Source organism: Malus sylvestris, chromosome 3 (genome assembly GCF_916048215.2).
Source record: "Malus sylvestris chromosome 3, drMalSylv7.2, whole genome shotgun sequence".
NCBI classification, from domain to species: Eukaryota; Viridiplantae; Streptophyta; class Magnoliopsida; order Rosales; family Rosaceae; genus Malus; species Malus sylvestris.
In genome coordinates this window covers 18,127,776-18,143,576 of record NC_062262.1, presented here as the reverse complement: position 1 = coordinate 18,143,576, position 15,801 = coordinate 18,127,776, and positions in this window count along the sequence as shown.

The following is a 15,801-nucleotide window of genomic DNA, read 5'->3' as shown; positions in this document are numbered from 1 at the left end:
ATGGCTTATCAACAGAAGATCCCAATTTGCATATCAATGAGTTTCTTGAGATTTGTGACACTCTCAAGATCCATAATGTGATGGATGAAGCAATTAGATTGCGTTTGTACACATTCTCACTGAAAGACAAGGCGAAGACTTGGCTCCAATCCCTTCCACCCAACTCAATCACAACTTAGAATGACTTGGCAAGCAAATTTTTGCAAAAATTCTTCCCTTCTTCCAAGACTGCTAAGTTGAGGAATGACATAATGACTTTTGCCCAATTCCATGGCGAGCCCTTTTATGAGAGCTTGGAGCGATTTAGAGATTTTTTGTTGAAGTGCCCACACCATGGTCTACTGGAATGGCTGCAACTTCATAATTTCTATTAAGGTTTAAGCACTGATAACAAGAGGATGATAGATGCTGCTAGTGGGGGTGCTCTAATGGCAAAGGCCGTTGATGAAGCTTTTGCACTATTCAATACATTAGCAGCTAATTCTCAAAGTTAAGGTATCGATAGAGGATTATCGAAGAAGGCCGGAGTACATGAGATTGATACCATGTCGGCTATGGCTGTACAAATTTCTAGTTTAAATAAAAAGTTTGATAATTTGATGACTGTTAAATCTATGAAATCATTTGATGTTGTTTGTGAAATTTGTGCAGGTATACATTCAAGTATCAAGTGTCCCATGAGCAGTTCTTTTCGGGAGTTTGTTCAAGAACAAGTCAATCAAGTGAACAACTTCAACCGCCAATAGTTTGATCCATATTCAGACAAATATAATCCTGGTTAGTGTCATCATCCCAATTTTGCTTGGAAGAACAATCAACAAAATCAAGTGAACCCACCTCTACCATTCCAAAACAATGAAGCCAAAAAGAGTTCCATGGAATATATGATGGCTCGGTTGGCTCAAACTACCAACACTCTTGCTCAGAACACCAACAATTTCATGCAAGCAACTCAAACTTCTCTACAAAATTGTCAAGCATCCATACGCAAACTAGAGGAGCAGGTTAGTCAAATTGCCAATGTGATGGTTGAGAGAGAGAATGGCAAATTTCCAAGTCAGACTAAGATCAATCCCAAAAACCAAGAGCAAGTCAAGGCCATCACACTCCAGAGTGGGAAAATTGTAGAGAAAAAGAGTGAAGGAAAAGTGGACCTGATTAAAAAGTTGGTAACTGGCAACATTGAACCGCAAGAGGAAGAGCAAGTACATGAGAAATTTCTCCACCTATTTCGTATCCTCAACTGTTACAAAAGGCTAAGAAAGATCAACACTTTTCTGATATATTTGATTTGTTTAAAAAAGTGAATATTGACTTTCCTTTACTTGATGCAGTGAAACAAATCCCAAGCTAAGCAAAGTTTTTAAAGGACGTATGCTCCAAGAAGAAGAGATTCGCTGAGCATGAGACGTTGATGTTATCTGAAGAATGTAGTGCGGTGCTACAAAAGAAATTGCCACCTAAGTTGAAAGATCCAGGGAGTTTCACTATTCCTTGCACAATTGGAAATACTTACTTTGATAAATCTTTGTGTGATTTGGGTGCAAGTATTAATCTAATGCCTTTCTCTATCTTTAAAAAATTAGGTTTGGGAGAGATAAAACCAACATCGATTTGTTTGCAACTTGCGGATCAGTCTGTCACATACCCAAGAGGAATTATTGAAGATGTGTTGGTTCGGGTTGACAAGTTAATTCTCCCTATAGATTTTGTGGTTCGTGATAAGGAAGAAGATCGTGAAATCCCAATTATCCTAGGTAGGCCATTCTTGGCCACTGAGGATACAATAATTGAAGTTCAAAAGGGCCTAGTCACATTACGAGTACAAGGAGAGCATGTGGTATTTAAAGTTTTTGAAACTATTAAGTGTTCAAATGAGGCGGAGTGTTTTGAAGTCGATGTTCTGAACAAGGACGTGAATGTGGATGTCAAATTCGATGCCATCAATTATGCACCTCTTCTCATTGATCCTGCTTAAACCGTTCCATAGTCCGGCTGAAGACTATAAATTTAGCGCTTTTGGGAGGCAACCTAAATTTTATTTTCCTTTAATTTTCATTTGTTTCCTTTTTTTTTTTCTCTCTTGCTCGGCTACTGATCATTTCCTTTTACCCTTTGTTTTTGTAGGTTCATGTTGCTGCCATCTAACACAAGTTAAAACTCTGCAACATCGAAGTTTGGGGGTGGTGATTTCTTTGGAAATTGCATTTACGAGTTGGAACACAATGACTGCCATGTGGTGCATAAACTAGGGAAGTGTCTTACTCCCAATGCTTTTCCTCTTTCATGTCATTTTCTTTTCTTTATTTCATATGTTGAAAGACATTAGGGACAATGTCTAGTTTGAGTTGGGGGGTGAGGATAAAGAAAGAAAAAAGATAAATTTCCAAATCTTTCAACAAGAATTGGATTGCGTTGTCTTTGTGTTGCTTTGCCAATTTTGGTTTGTTTTATCACTTTAGTTTTCTTTGTTCTTAGTGCTTATAAAAAACACTAAAAATTTGAAAATTTGAAAATTTGAAAGAAAAAAAAATCAGAAAAATTCAAAATTCAAAAACATTTTCCTATTTTCTTTATTGTTTTGAATTAGATTTTTGTTAGTTTCCCGACCCAATGAAATGATTGGTTGCATTAGTAACATGGTGATCGAGAATTTAGTAAGCATGTTTTAGGTGAATTTCCTTATTCTCTTGTTAGTTTGTATATGTCCAATCATCCTAAACACAAAGACACATAGCCTTGTTGATGTGAAACTAGCATGATTTCACACTTCATATGTGAATTTAGTGACCAAATGTGAACCTTGTGAGCTTTTGAGCCTAAAATAGATTGAACTACCATGCATCAATCACATTTATTCTTGTGTGTATGATCTCATTCTTACATGAATCTCTAGCACTTGCTTTATACCTCTCGATTCATTCATCAATTCATGTAATAACTTGGAAAGGATATAGGCCATTCTTGGATCGTTTGAGCCTTTCATGCCTACCTTATATGCTAATTTTATCGCTAGTAGCCCTTTGAGCCTTAAAATAAGCCTTTTATTTGTTAGCCACTTCTCCCTACCATGCTCCGATATTGGAGTTGAGCCCTTATGCACCAATCCTTTATAATTTTGAGAAAGTATTACTGAGGTTGTGCTAGCTATTGGGGTTTTGTTTGTATAGAAAAATGGATGGAGAGTGTAACATTGAAATGTGAAAATGAGGGGCATTGTAGCTTTGTAGATTTGAGCATGATAAAAATAAAAAAAAATAAAAATCTGCAAGAAGCTCATTATTTTTGTGTGGGTAGTATGGGTTTCATTCATTTATGTAAAGATTTAAAAATTTTGGAGTGCTTTGGTGTTGCAATGTGTTATGTACAAGCATACTTGTATTTTTAATGTTCATAGTTATCATATGTAGAAAGCTTGAGTATGTGATTACATAAGTTGGAGGGATAGCTTGTGATGTTAAGTTCATATTTTCCAATCGAAATTGAGATGGGGTGCTACTGTTTTTGGCTTGCTCTAATGTATACTTTCTCAAAAATTTTGAATTCCATATCCTTTCTTTTAATAGCCAATAACCCTAGCCCCATTACAACCTGACAAAAGACCTTTTAATCCAAGGAATTACTTGAAATTGTTACCGAGCTAGTTTGATAAGCAAGCATATAGCGGCATGTTTAATGAGGTCATTTGAGTGAAATACATAACCCAAAAATATGTGTGAATGAGTGTATGCCTTGTGAGAAGGTCATTTGTTTGCATATGATGATTTAAGAAGCTTGGAATTGCATTGGCATGGCTATTATACACACTACACCTCAAGGATGATTGAAAGGTTTCGGCTAACACTTGGAATATGGTTGATTCACTTGCTTTGTGCTTACAAAAATTCTTGATTATTATGGACTCTTGATTGAGATTCTTTGAGATCATAGGGGGAAGCTAACGTTTTCCATGCTATTACTTTTTCATGTTTTTCTTTCTTTTGCTCGATGACTAGCAAAATGTAAGTTTGGGGGTATTTGATGAGCACATATTTTATTACTTATTTTACCCTGAAAGTTACATTTTATGATGACATGTTCGATTTAAACAAGAGGGATTATCTGACTTTGAGTTTTTATAGTCATACTAATGAATAGGATCAAAATCATATTAATTGCTTAGTTTTAATATAATCATGTGGTATGTTAAATGCCTGTGACCATGATTGAAGTGTGGACTATGGATTTACGATTTAGGAAATACATGTGGCTTAAATTTGTTTTACTTCAATCTCTTTGCAGGATACTCATTGGAATAAAATTAGAGGATGTCCATTTGGAAAATACAATTGTTTCGAAATCAAGTAGAATTGAAGAGGACAATATGAAGGTCATGGTTGTGGTTTTAAACCTTCGTCAGTCACGGAGAATGAAAGAAGGAAGTTAAGGGGAAACACAAAAGAAACCAAAAGGAATAGTTGGAGTTCAATTGGCATTAATTTGGAGATAATTGGGGCTACTCATTATGGAAGAAATGAATGAACGAGGGAAGAAGAAAAGGAAGAATAAGACAAGCAGAAGAAGGAAGCAAAAGTGGGCAAGACAAAGAAGGAAAAAATGGTTGGTTAATATAGTTAATTCGTTGGTCATTATTCATTAAAGAAAGAGAAAAGGAAGAGGAATTAAAGAGAGGAAACTGATCATCATTCAACAAGAAAAAAAAATAAAAATAAAAAAGCATCGGCAGAGTACAAAGAAGAAGAAGGCAGCGGTAGAGCAGGAGATTTTAAGGCTTTTCTAACCTTATTTTTCTTTTAATTTTATGAATTCAATAATATTTCCGATTATGTTCCGAAACTAATTTCTTTTCGCTAGGGCTACGATGTAGCCTAACTATGAATTCTTAATTTCTTGGTTTAATTATTTATGAAGTTTCATTCACTTTGAGTATCATTTTGCTATGCTTATGAGCTTGATTTTAATCTTGGTGATTGGCCACCACTTTGGTTTGAGTTGAGTGTATTTGATGCGAAGTAACACAGATGCTATGTTGTTAACTCGGTTTTAGTGTCTTGCAAATGATACCATGAATTCCTTGATGTAGATGCCATACACTAGGTTTCATGCGGTCTCTTAAGTAGTTCTCAAATTGTTAATGAACTCGTGTGTGTTTAGTAATCTAGATGTCATAGATTCTTAGCACATACGAGTATACATATTAATCTAGATGCCATGGATGCTATATGAATTAGAGGAACTAGACCGTCAATTTGGATGATTACTCATTAATAGTTCGCTGCAGAAAATGAGTTGGATTGGTTATGGTGAAAAGGATGCTCTAGTGTCTTTTGCAATTGATTTATAATTTGATTTCTTTGTTGTTCTTGTCATTTATTTAAGCTCATTTAATTTTTGTTTACATTTACAATTTCAAAATTCTTTCTCAAATCATCAATTTTTCCATTTCAATTCAAATGTAATACAAATTAAGTTAGATAATTAGAATTATTTCAATCTTAGTTGGAACAATCTTGTGCTTGCCTACTATACTACCTAACGATTCATACACTTGTGAGCATTAAAATTTGGACTTAATTGGGTTGATTTCGGTTAATCTAATTTTGGCAACATGAAGCACCTATTTGCTTAGCAAAGGATATTCACCCATGTGAGGGCCTTCTTTCCTTAGTCTCCTTGCTCCTTGGCTCCATGGATGTGGATAGAGGAACTCTGCTTTTTGGCTTCCTGACTTTTTGGATATGGATGAAGGAATGGATTCTCCTAAGCTCCTAAGAAAGGGAATCTTTAAGTTTCCACACCAAGGGGAACATTGAGGAAGAGATGAGTGACTTAGGAAGAAATGGATGCTAGTCCATTCTTCCTAGGGTGGCCAGCCTCCTAAGAGAAGAGATAGCTTTTGTGTTTTTCTCTTTTCTCTCTAGAAAGCCCTTATAAAGGAATGAGTTATAATTTCCTTTCTATAGCCACTTACATTAAGTGGCATAATTGAAATTAAAATCAATTCTCCCTCACACTCTCTATGGCCGGCCATGTGGATTCATTGGGCTTTCATGCCCTTTGTGTTTTCAACTTGTTATACAACTTGAGTTATTGGATTTGACATTCGAAGCCCATTGGGCCTTGAGGCCCAAAACTAACCCGAGGTCCAAAACGAACTTATACGTTTGATTAATTAACATATTAATTAATCTTTGCCATAAATAATTAAATCATTTAATTATCTTTACTCATCTCCATTGTTTCTTCAATCTCTAGCTTACCCTGTATACGATTCATTAGGTTCCTTTTAGCAAGGCAATGAGCGATTAGAACTCTTCAAATCGATTGTGAATTGAAACTTACTTTTCAATTTTCTCTTTAGTGATTATACACCTTTAAGGCTTCCACAAACCATGAGTGGCACCTAGCAATATATCATGGCTACCCAAGCTAATCAGAAGAGGTAGAGAACCTATTCAGTTTGGGATTACAATGTAATACGGTCTTTCTCTTATACTACTCTTGACCACATTATTTGATTTGATAGTTTATTCATGTCTACTATCTAATGTAATTCTCTGACTTATATGATCACCCTGAATGTGATTTGGAATGACTACCTAAATCTCATTCATACTCTGGCAAGAGATTCTTAATCATATCACTAAGTATTTTCCTTCAAATGATTTAAAGGTTAGAGATCCCTTGTTGTGCATTCACTTGCCTCCATGACTAAATGGCTTAACCCTAACTATGTCGTGGACACCCTTTGACGAAGTAACTTTGACATAGTCAAAATCAAGGACCCACTATGATGTTTCAGGTCAAATGACTACTTTGCATTATCCCAACCATGAGTTTTCATGTGATAGAAGTATGAGAACTTCTTGTTGATCACGTTCAGTGGACACATTCTCTATTAAGCACTTACATGCTTGTCTTGGTATCAGTCACACCAATGATTCGAGACCAGTCACTCTCTCTAAGATAAGACATAGCACATACTGATCTTAACAGACTGTCAATGCCCAATTGACAATCCTATGATTAGGAACATTTAGGATATGTATACGAAAGATAATGGTCTCATGAATCTAACTTCTTTAGATCACATTCTCCCAATTACATATTCCTTGGACTTATCGTTTAAGCATATAACATTTATATGAGATGGCTTTAAATAATAATCGTTGCCCTTTATATTAAACTAGATTAGTTTAACATGTGAAATGTCTGTGAAGTATCATTATATGATTGGATTTAGGGCACATTTCCAACACTTAGCTGGCCAGTTTCATAAATAGTGTCTACTTATTAGTTCTGTTTTATAAATAGTGCCTAGTTCTTGGTCCACTTTCATAAATAGTGGCCTAGTTCTTAGTCCACTTTAATAAATAGTGGCCTAATTCTTCGTCCAGTTTCATAAATAATGCGTAGTTCTTGATCAAGTTTCATAAATAGTGTATAACAATTGGTGCAGTTTCATAAATAATGTCTCTTTCTTGGTCTAGTTTCATAAATAATGTGTCCTTATTGGTCCAATTTCATAAATAGTATCTAGTTTTTGGTCCACTTTCATAAATAGTGGCCTAGTTCTTGGTCCAGTTTCATAAATAATGCCTAGTTCTTTGTCCACCAGTTTGATAAATAGTACCTAGTTCTTGGTCCATTTTCATAAATAATCTCGTCCAGTTTCATAAAAAGTGTCTAGTTCTTGGTCTAGTTTCATAAATAGTGTATAAAAATTGGTACAGTTTCATAAATAATGTCTAGTTCTTGGTCCACTTTCATAATAGTGGTCGACTTCTTAGTCCAGTTTCATAATTAGTACCTTGTTCTTGGTCTACTTTCATAAATAGTAGCCTAGTTCTTAGTCTGGTTTCATAAATAGTTTAAAGAGTTCTTAGTCTGGTTTCATAAATAGTTTAAAGCAATTGGTACAGTTTCATGAATAGTTTCCACTTATTGGTCTAGTTTCACAAATAGTTTACACCTATTGGTTTAGTTTTAGAAATAGTGTCTCATTCTTAATTTGGTTTCATAAATAGTGTCTACTTATTGATCCAGTTTCGAAAATAGTCTCTTTATTTTAAGGAGGATTATAATATCATACGATGATAAAAATAAAAAATAAATAAAATAAAATAAAATATATATATATATATATATATATATATCCGATGAATAGTGGTACCATTTGACAATTTGACAACATAAGTATACATCTGAAGAAAGAAAAAAAGGATATGGTGAATGGTGAAAGTTTTAATTCATACATGATTGTTTACTATTTGTTATAATTATACAACATGTTTATGTCTTTATAATTGTAAGGGTGGTTTTTGGTTAAAATACTCTTGGTTCAAGCCATTTTCATTAAAACTCTTCTTCCTACATCAATTCTCCTTCAAATAATAATAAATAAAATAATTAATATAAAATAATATTTCCTCTCTTCTTCTTGATGGATGAAAAACAAAAATAATAGAATTTCTTTTTTATTTCTTTCTGCAATTAATTTTCTTCAATTGGAAATCCCAATTTATGTGAATTATAACAAAAAATGAGAGATGTGTTTGTATTAATGTTGCTCATATAATTAATTTAGTGTGATAATAGGTCAATTAATCTCAAGCGATTTAAAAAAAAAAAAATAGGGTGAGAGTATGCCATTGGTTGGCACATGGCAGTGTAGCCACGGGTAGAAATGTGTAAGCATTCATGCCAACCCTAATTAGGCTAACTAATCTCTGTTGAGTAAGTTTATTCTAATTTTTCCCACAATATGTATATGTATATGTGAATAAATTACATATGAAGAGGTTGGTGTGGTAGAACAACTGTTAATGCAATAGCTATGTTGGAATCTTTGACACAAGCTGCATTTCAATGTGATGACAAAAGTGATGAAAGCAGAACAGAAGGGACCTAATTAAACTAATTCAAGTGTAGTTGTGAAGCCTTGTTTAAGGTGGTTTTTTTTGTTAAAATAATGTTAGCTCAAGCCTTTTCATTAAAGTTCCCTTTTTTTTTACTTAAAGAATTGCGAAGTATCAAATTTTTAGTATGATTTCAATGCATTTTTGGTTCATTTGTTTTCAAGTTGTTGCTAGGACGTAACAAGACGACTTGAAAAGCTACAATCTAAGACATTTAATTCGTTGTTGTGTATCATAATTTGATGGGATATTGTTGCTATGCAATTTTAATTAGATGTCAGTTTACATAACTAGTCGTCTATAAACTTAGAAATTAATGGGAAAACTATCCTATAGTGGATGGTTAAGTAATTTAGTGGAAAGAAAGAATTTAGAAAGAGCAGAACGTTAGTAGTAATAATGGCAGAACAAATATAATTTAATGTATGAAACTATGACAAATCTATGCCAATTATGCATGCAATTGCAGTACAACAAGACAAATTAAGCAAATAGCATTTGTACAATTTCATAAATAGTGTCTCATTCTTAATCTAGTTTCATAAATAGTGTCTAGTTCTTGGTCCATTTTCATATATAGTGCCTAGTTCTTGGTCATATTTCATGAATAGTGTCTAGTTCTTGGTCCAGTTTCATAAATAATGTATAGTCATTGGTCCAGTTTCATAAATAACGTATCTTTCTTGGTCTAGTTTCATAAATAGTGTCACTTTCTTGATCCAGTTTTATAAATAATGTCTCTTTCTTGATCCAGTTTTTTAGTTCAGTTTTAGAAATAGTGCTTTCTCCGATTTCGATGTATCCCCTGAGCAATAACCATCTTCATGATGGTGGTGATACCCATTGTCACATTCTGGCCACGGGCCTCCACCACTTCTCGGGCTCGACTCCGCTGTAATACGATATTGTCCGCTTTGGGCCCCGACCATGCCCTCACGGTTTTGTTTCTAGGAACTCAGACGAGAACTTCACAGTGGGTCACCCATCCTGGGATAGCTCTCGCACGAACTCGCTTAACTTCGGAGTTCTTATGGAACTCGAAGCCAATGAGCTCCCAAAAGGCCTCGTGCTAGGTAGAAATGGGAATATATATATAAGGCTTAGAGAATTAACTCCCCTGGACGATGTGGGATGTTACAATCCACCCACCTTAGGGGCCCGACGTCCTCTTCGGCACACTTCAGGCCAAGGATTGGCTCTGATAACAAATTGTCACATCAGAGCCCGGGCTCCCATCACATCCCAAGCTTGACTCCGTCGTAGCACGATATTATCTGCTTTGGGCCCCGACTAGCCCTCACGATTTTGTTTCTAGAAACTCCCACGAGAACTTCCCAGTAGAGAATTAACTCCCCTGGACGATGTGGGATGTTACAATCCACCCACCTTAGGGGCCCGACGTCCTCTTCGACACACTTCAGGTCAAGGATTGGCTCTAATAACAAATTGTCACATCTGAGCCCGGGCTCCCATCACATCCCAAGCTCGACTCCGTCGTAGCACGATATTATCCGCTTTAGGCCCCGACTAGCCCTCACGATTCTGTTTCTAGAAACTCACACGAGAACTTCCCAGTAGGTCACCCATCCTGGGATTGCTCTCGCGCGAACTCACTTAACTTCGGAGTTCATATGGAACCAGAAGCCAGTGAGCTCCCAAAAGACCTCGTGCTAGGTAGAGATGGGAATATACATATAAAGCTTAAATGGTCCACTCTCATGGGCGATGTGGGATGTTACAATCCACCCCCTTAGGGGCCCAACGTCTTCGTTAACACACTTCTGGCCAGGGATTGGCTCTGATACTAAATTGTCACATCTCAGCCCAGGCCCTCACTATATCACGAGTTCGACCCCCCTGTAACACGATAACTTTGGGCCCTGACCATGCCCTCACGGTTTTGTTTCTAGGAACTCACACGAGAACTTCCTAATGGGTCACCCATCTTGGGATTGCTCTCACACGAACTCGCTTAACGTCGGAGTTCCTATGGAACCCGAAACCAGTGAGCTCCCAAAAGACCTTGTGCTAGGTAGAGATAGGAATATACATATAAGGCTTAGAGGATCCACTCCCCTAGGCGATGTGGGATGTTACAATCCACCCCCCTTAGAGGCCCGACGTCCTCGTCGGCACACTTCCGGCCAGGGATTAGCTCTGATACCAAATTGTCACATCCCAGCCCAGGCTCCCACCATATCCCGGGCTCGACTCTGTCGTAGCATGATATTGTCTGCTTTGGGCCCCAACCAACCCTCACGGTTTTGTTTCTAGGAACTCACATAAGAACTTCCTAGTAGGACACCCATCTTAGGATTGCTCTCGTGCTAACTCACTTAACTTTGAAGTTCCTATGGAACCTGATGCTAGTGAGCTCCAAAAAGGTCTCGTACTAGGTAAAGATGGGAATATACATATAAGGCTTAAAGGATCAATTCCCCTGGGCGATGTGGGATGTTACAATCCATCCCTTTAGGGGCCCGATGTCCTCGTCGGCACACTTTCGGCCAATGATTGGCTCTGATACTAAATTGTCACATCCCGGCCCGGGTCCCTACCACATCCCAGGCTCCACTCCGCCGTAGCACGATATTGTCCACTTTGGGCCCCGACCATGCCCTCACGATTTTGTTTTTGGGAACTCACACGAGAACTTCATAGTGGGTCACCCATCATAAGATTGCTCTCGCGTGAACTCGCTTAACTTCAGAGTTCCTATGGAACCCGAAGCCAGTGAGCTCCCAAAAGGCCTCGTGCTAGGTAGAGATGGAAATATACATATATGGCTTAGAGGATCCACTCCCTTGGGCGATGTGGGATATTATAATCCACCCCCCTTAGGGGCCCAACGTCCTCGTCGACACACTTTCGGCCATGGATTGGCTCTGATACTAAATTATCACATCCTTGCCCGGGCCCTCACCACATCACAGGCTCGACTCCGCCGTAACACGATATTGTCCGTTTTGAGCCTCAACCATATCCTCACGATTTTGTTTTTTGGGAACCTACACGAGAACTTCTAGTAGGTCACCTATCTTGGGATTGGTCTTATGCGAACTCGCTTAACTTCGGAGTTCCTATGGAACCCGAAGCCAATGAGTTCCTAAAAAGCCTCGTGCTAGGTAGATATGGGAATATACATATAAGGTTTAGAGGATCCACTCTCCTATGCGATGTAGGATGTTACAATCCACCCCCTTAGGGGCCCAACCTCTTCGTCGACACACTTTCTGCTAGGGATTGGCTCTAATACCAAATTGTCACATCCCGGTCCAGGCCCCCACCAATCCCAGGCTCGACTTCGCCGTAGAACGATATTGTTCGTTTTTTGCCCCGACCACGGCCTCACGATTTTGTTTCTGGGAACTCACACGAGAACTTCTCAGTGGGTCACCCATCCTAGGATTGCTCTCGCGTGAACTCGCTTAACTTCAGAGTTCCTATGGAACTTGAAGCCAGTGAGCTCCCAAAAGGCCTCGTGCTAGGTAGAGATGGAAATATACATATATGGCTTAGAGGATCCACTCCCTTGGGCGATGTGGGATATTATAATCCACCCCCCTTAGGGGCCCAACGTCCTCGTCGACACACTTTCAGCCATGGATTAGCTTTGATACTAAATTGTCACATCCTTGCCCGGGCCCTCACCACATCACGGGCTCGACTCCGTCGTAGCACGATATTGTCCGTTTTGGGCCTCAACCATGTCCTCATGATTTTGTTTTTGGGAACCTACACGAGAACTTCCAGTAAGTCACCCATCTTGGGATTGGTCTCACACGAACTCGCTTAACTTTGGAGTTCCCATGGAACCCGAAGCCAATGAGTTCCCAAAAGGCCTCGTGCTAAGTAGATATAGGAATGTACATATAAGGCATAAAGGATCCACTCCCTTGGACGATGTAGGATGTTACAATCCACCCCCTTAGGGGCCCGACCTCCTCGTCGGCACACTTCCTGCTAAGGATTGGCTCTAATACCAAATTGTCACATCCCAGTCCAGGCCCCCACCACATCCCGGGCTCGACTCTACCGTAGCACGATATTGTTCGCTTTTGGCCTCGACCATGCCTTCACAGTTTTGTTTCTAGAAACTCACATGAGAACTTCCCAATGGGTCACCCATTCTGGGATTGCTCTCGCGCGAACTCGCTTAACTTCGGAGTTCCTATGGAACCCGAAGCCAGTGAGCTCCCAAAAGACCTCATGCTAGGTAGATATGGGAATATACATATAAGGCTTAGAGAATCCACTCCTTTGGGCAATGTGGGATGTTACAATCCACCCATTTAGGGGCCCGACGTCCTCGTCAGCGTACTTCCGACTAGGGATTGTCACATCCCGGCCCGGGCCCCCACCACATCCCGTGCTCGACTCCATCGTAGCTCGATATTGTCCGCTTTAGGCCCCGACCATGCCTTCATGGTTTTGTTTCTAGTAACTCAAGCGAGAACTTCATGTAGGTCACCCATCCTAGGATTGCTCTCGCGTGAACTCGCTTAACTTCGAAGTTTCTATGGAACCCGAAGCCAGTAAGCTCCCAAAAGGCCTCATGCTAGGTAGAGATGAGAATATACATATAAGGCTTAAAGGATCTATTCCCTCGGGCGATGTGGGATGTTACACCCATGCCCATGGCCTTCTTCATGAAATACCTAGTCATTCCTCCCTTCTTTTCCACTTTCTTTTCATGAGATACCCAAATCAAACTGAACCCTTGGTATTTCTAATCAATATTACACAACAGATTGATTTCGTGATAGATAAGGGAATGGCTTCTTTGAAGGCTTCATGCACCATGCCAGTCTAAAATGATCGGTGATAGCTACTATCATATTGCAGATATTATCTCTTATCTCGTAAATGCGAGCTCTGTACTCACCTCATAAACCCAGCGCTCAATAGCAGCCTCTATGCATTTTATTACTCTTTCATTCTCACTCTCAGTACACAAGGCATCCCTGTCGCTGTATTGAGTGAAATAATCCTATGAAAAGAACATTCGTTAGTTAATTAGTCTCCATTAACAAGTTTAAACTACATTGTGATCAATTTATAAACAAAATGCAAAGAAAATTTTAGAATCTCACCCAAGTGACTGCTTGGTATGCTTCGCCACTTCTAATCGAAACTCTAAACGACCAAAATGAGATGCAGAGACTCACTTAATGACCCCAATCAAATAGCTTAGATGAGTAATTTTACTTTCTCAATATTTGTTTGCCAAGGGAATTTAAGAATCCTTACAAAAGGTGCTATAATCAAGCATCATGTTTTTTAGAACCCTAAAAAATGCCATTCGAATTAAAATCTTAAATACTCATTCCCAATTTATTAACATTACAAGAAATGGCGTTTTTTCTCTTCTCTGTCTTGCTCTCAAATTTGTTTAGAACCCAAATCATATATCAAATTTACACATCAAATTTGAAGCCCAAAATCATATTAGAAATCTTGTGATGAAATCTGAATGTTGAGACAAAATCGGCTCTTTTGAGAATGCCAAAGACATGTTTGATGAAAATCCCCAAAGGACTATCTACACACAAATAACCCAAATGCTCCAAATGCTTATTGGCGTTATACCAACAGTTATGGTAACTCTGGTATATGTATGGTGGTGGCTGTAGATTTATGTCCACAACTCATTCTTCTAGGATTGAATGCTCATGTGGAGACATTATGAAGGTCAAGCCTTTCTACACGATGTTTAATGCTAATTTACAGGGTAGGAAGGTTTCTTTCTTTAGATTGGCTGATATTAAAGATCGTGTCAAATGGATTACCGACTCTAGAACTCGTATGTTGGATCCCTTTTTAAAAATGAGGTATAATTGATGAAGGTGAAGAAAATTTCATTTGCATTGAAAGAGTGTGCCCTTTACGTGAATATTTGGCAGGAAGAAACCTCTATAAAACAAATAATCCTTACGCCTTTAATTCTATATTTATAATTGTGGTAAAGACTTTACTAAAAATGGTCTCTGTCTTTTAAGCTACTAGTGGCCATTTTAACATTGACTTGGAAAATTTATTTTGGACAGGAGCACTGTAATGGTTATATACCGTAAAGTGACAGTGGTTTAGGTGATGATGTTGATATAGTTGGTTAATAGATGGTGCTCAAGAGACTGTTTAAAGGGGCACTTCCTTCTCTATAAATAACATATCAATTTTATCAATTTTACATCTGATACAGGGGCTGATGAAGTAAAACATGAATTTTCTAAGAGCAATAAAAGCGATCTAACAAAACTCTAGATTGAAACTCTAATTTGAATATAATCAAAACCTGAACAAAATTCGAAATTCAACTCCAACTTCCTTGGCATCATTGTTTTTTTCAGCAACAATCTTTGACATTCTAAACTACTAAAAATGAATGCAAATTTACCCAATCAGAATCCGAAGCAAATCGATTGAACAACGTAAACATTTGTGGACATGAAATGATGGTTGGGCTTGAGGTAGCAAGTGATGGCTTATATTGAGTTTTCTATTATTCCATTGTCAGCAGCACCTAGTAAAAATCTAGACAGATGATAGACCAATGACCTTCAAATTTAAAATAATACAAACCCATCATTTCCAACTAAATCAAATTCACTGCAACAAATTTAGTACTATCGTTACATGTAGGGTAAAAAAACTGAAGTTGAACCAACCAATGAAGCCCCTTTCTTTTCAATTCTTAATGCACACCATAATTTAGGGTTTTTTTTTATTGTTTTCTTTTTCTCTTTTCACCTATGCTAATTTATTTGTTTTTGTTTTTGGAAAACAGATCTCAATAAGCGTTTCTAGGCTGGGCACATTCTTTCTCATAACGGCCCAATGAGCCCTGCCCAAAGTCTCCTCAAACTATGGGTTTTATCCTATC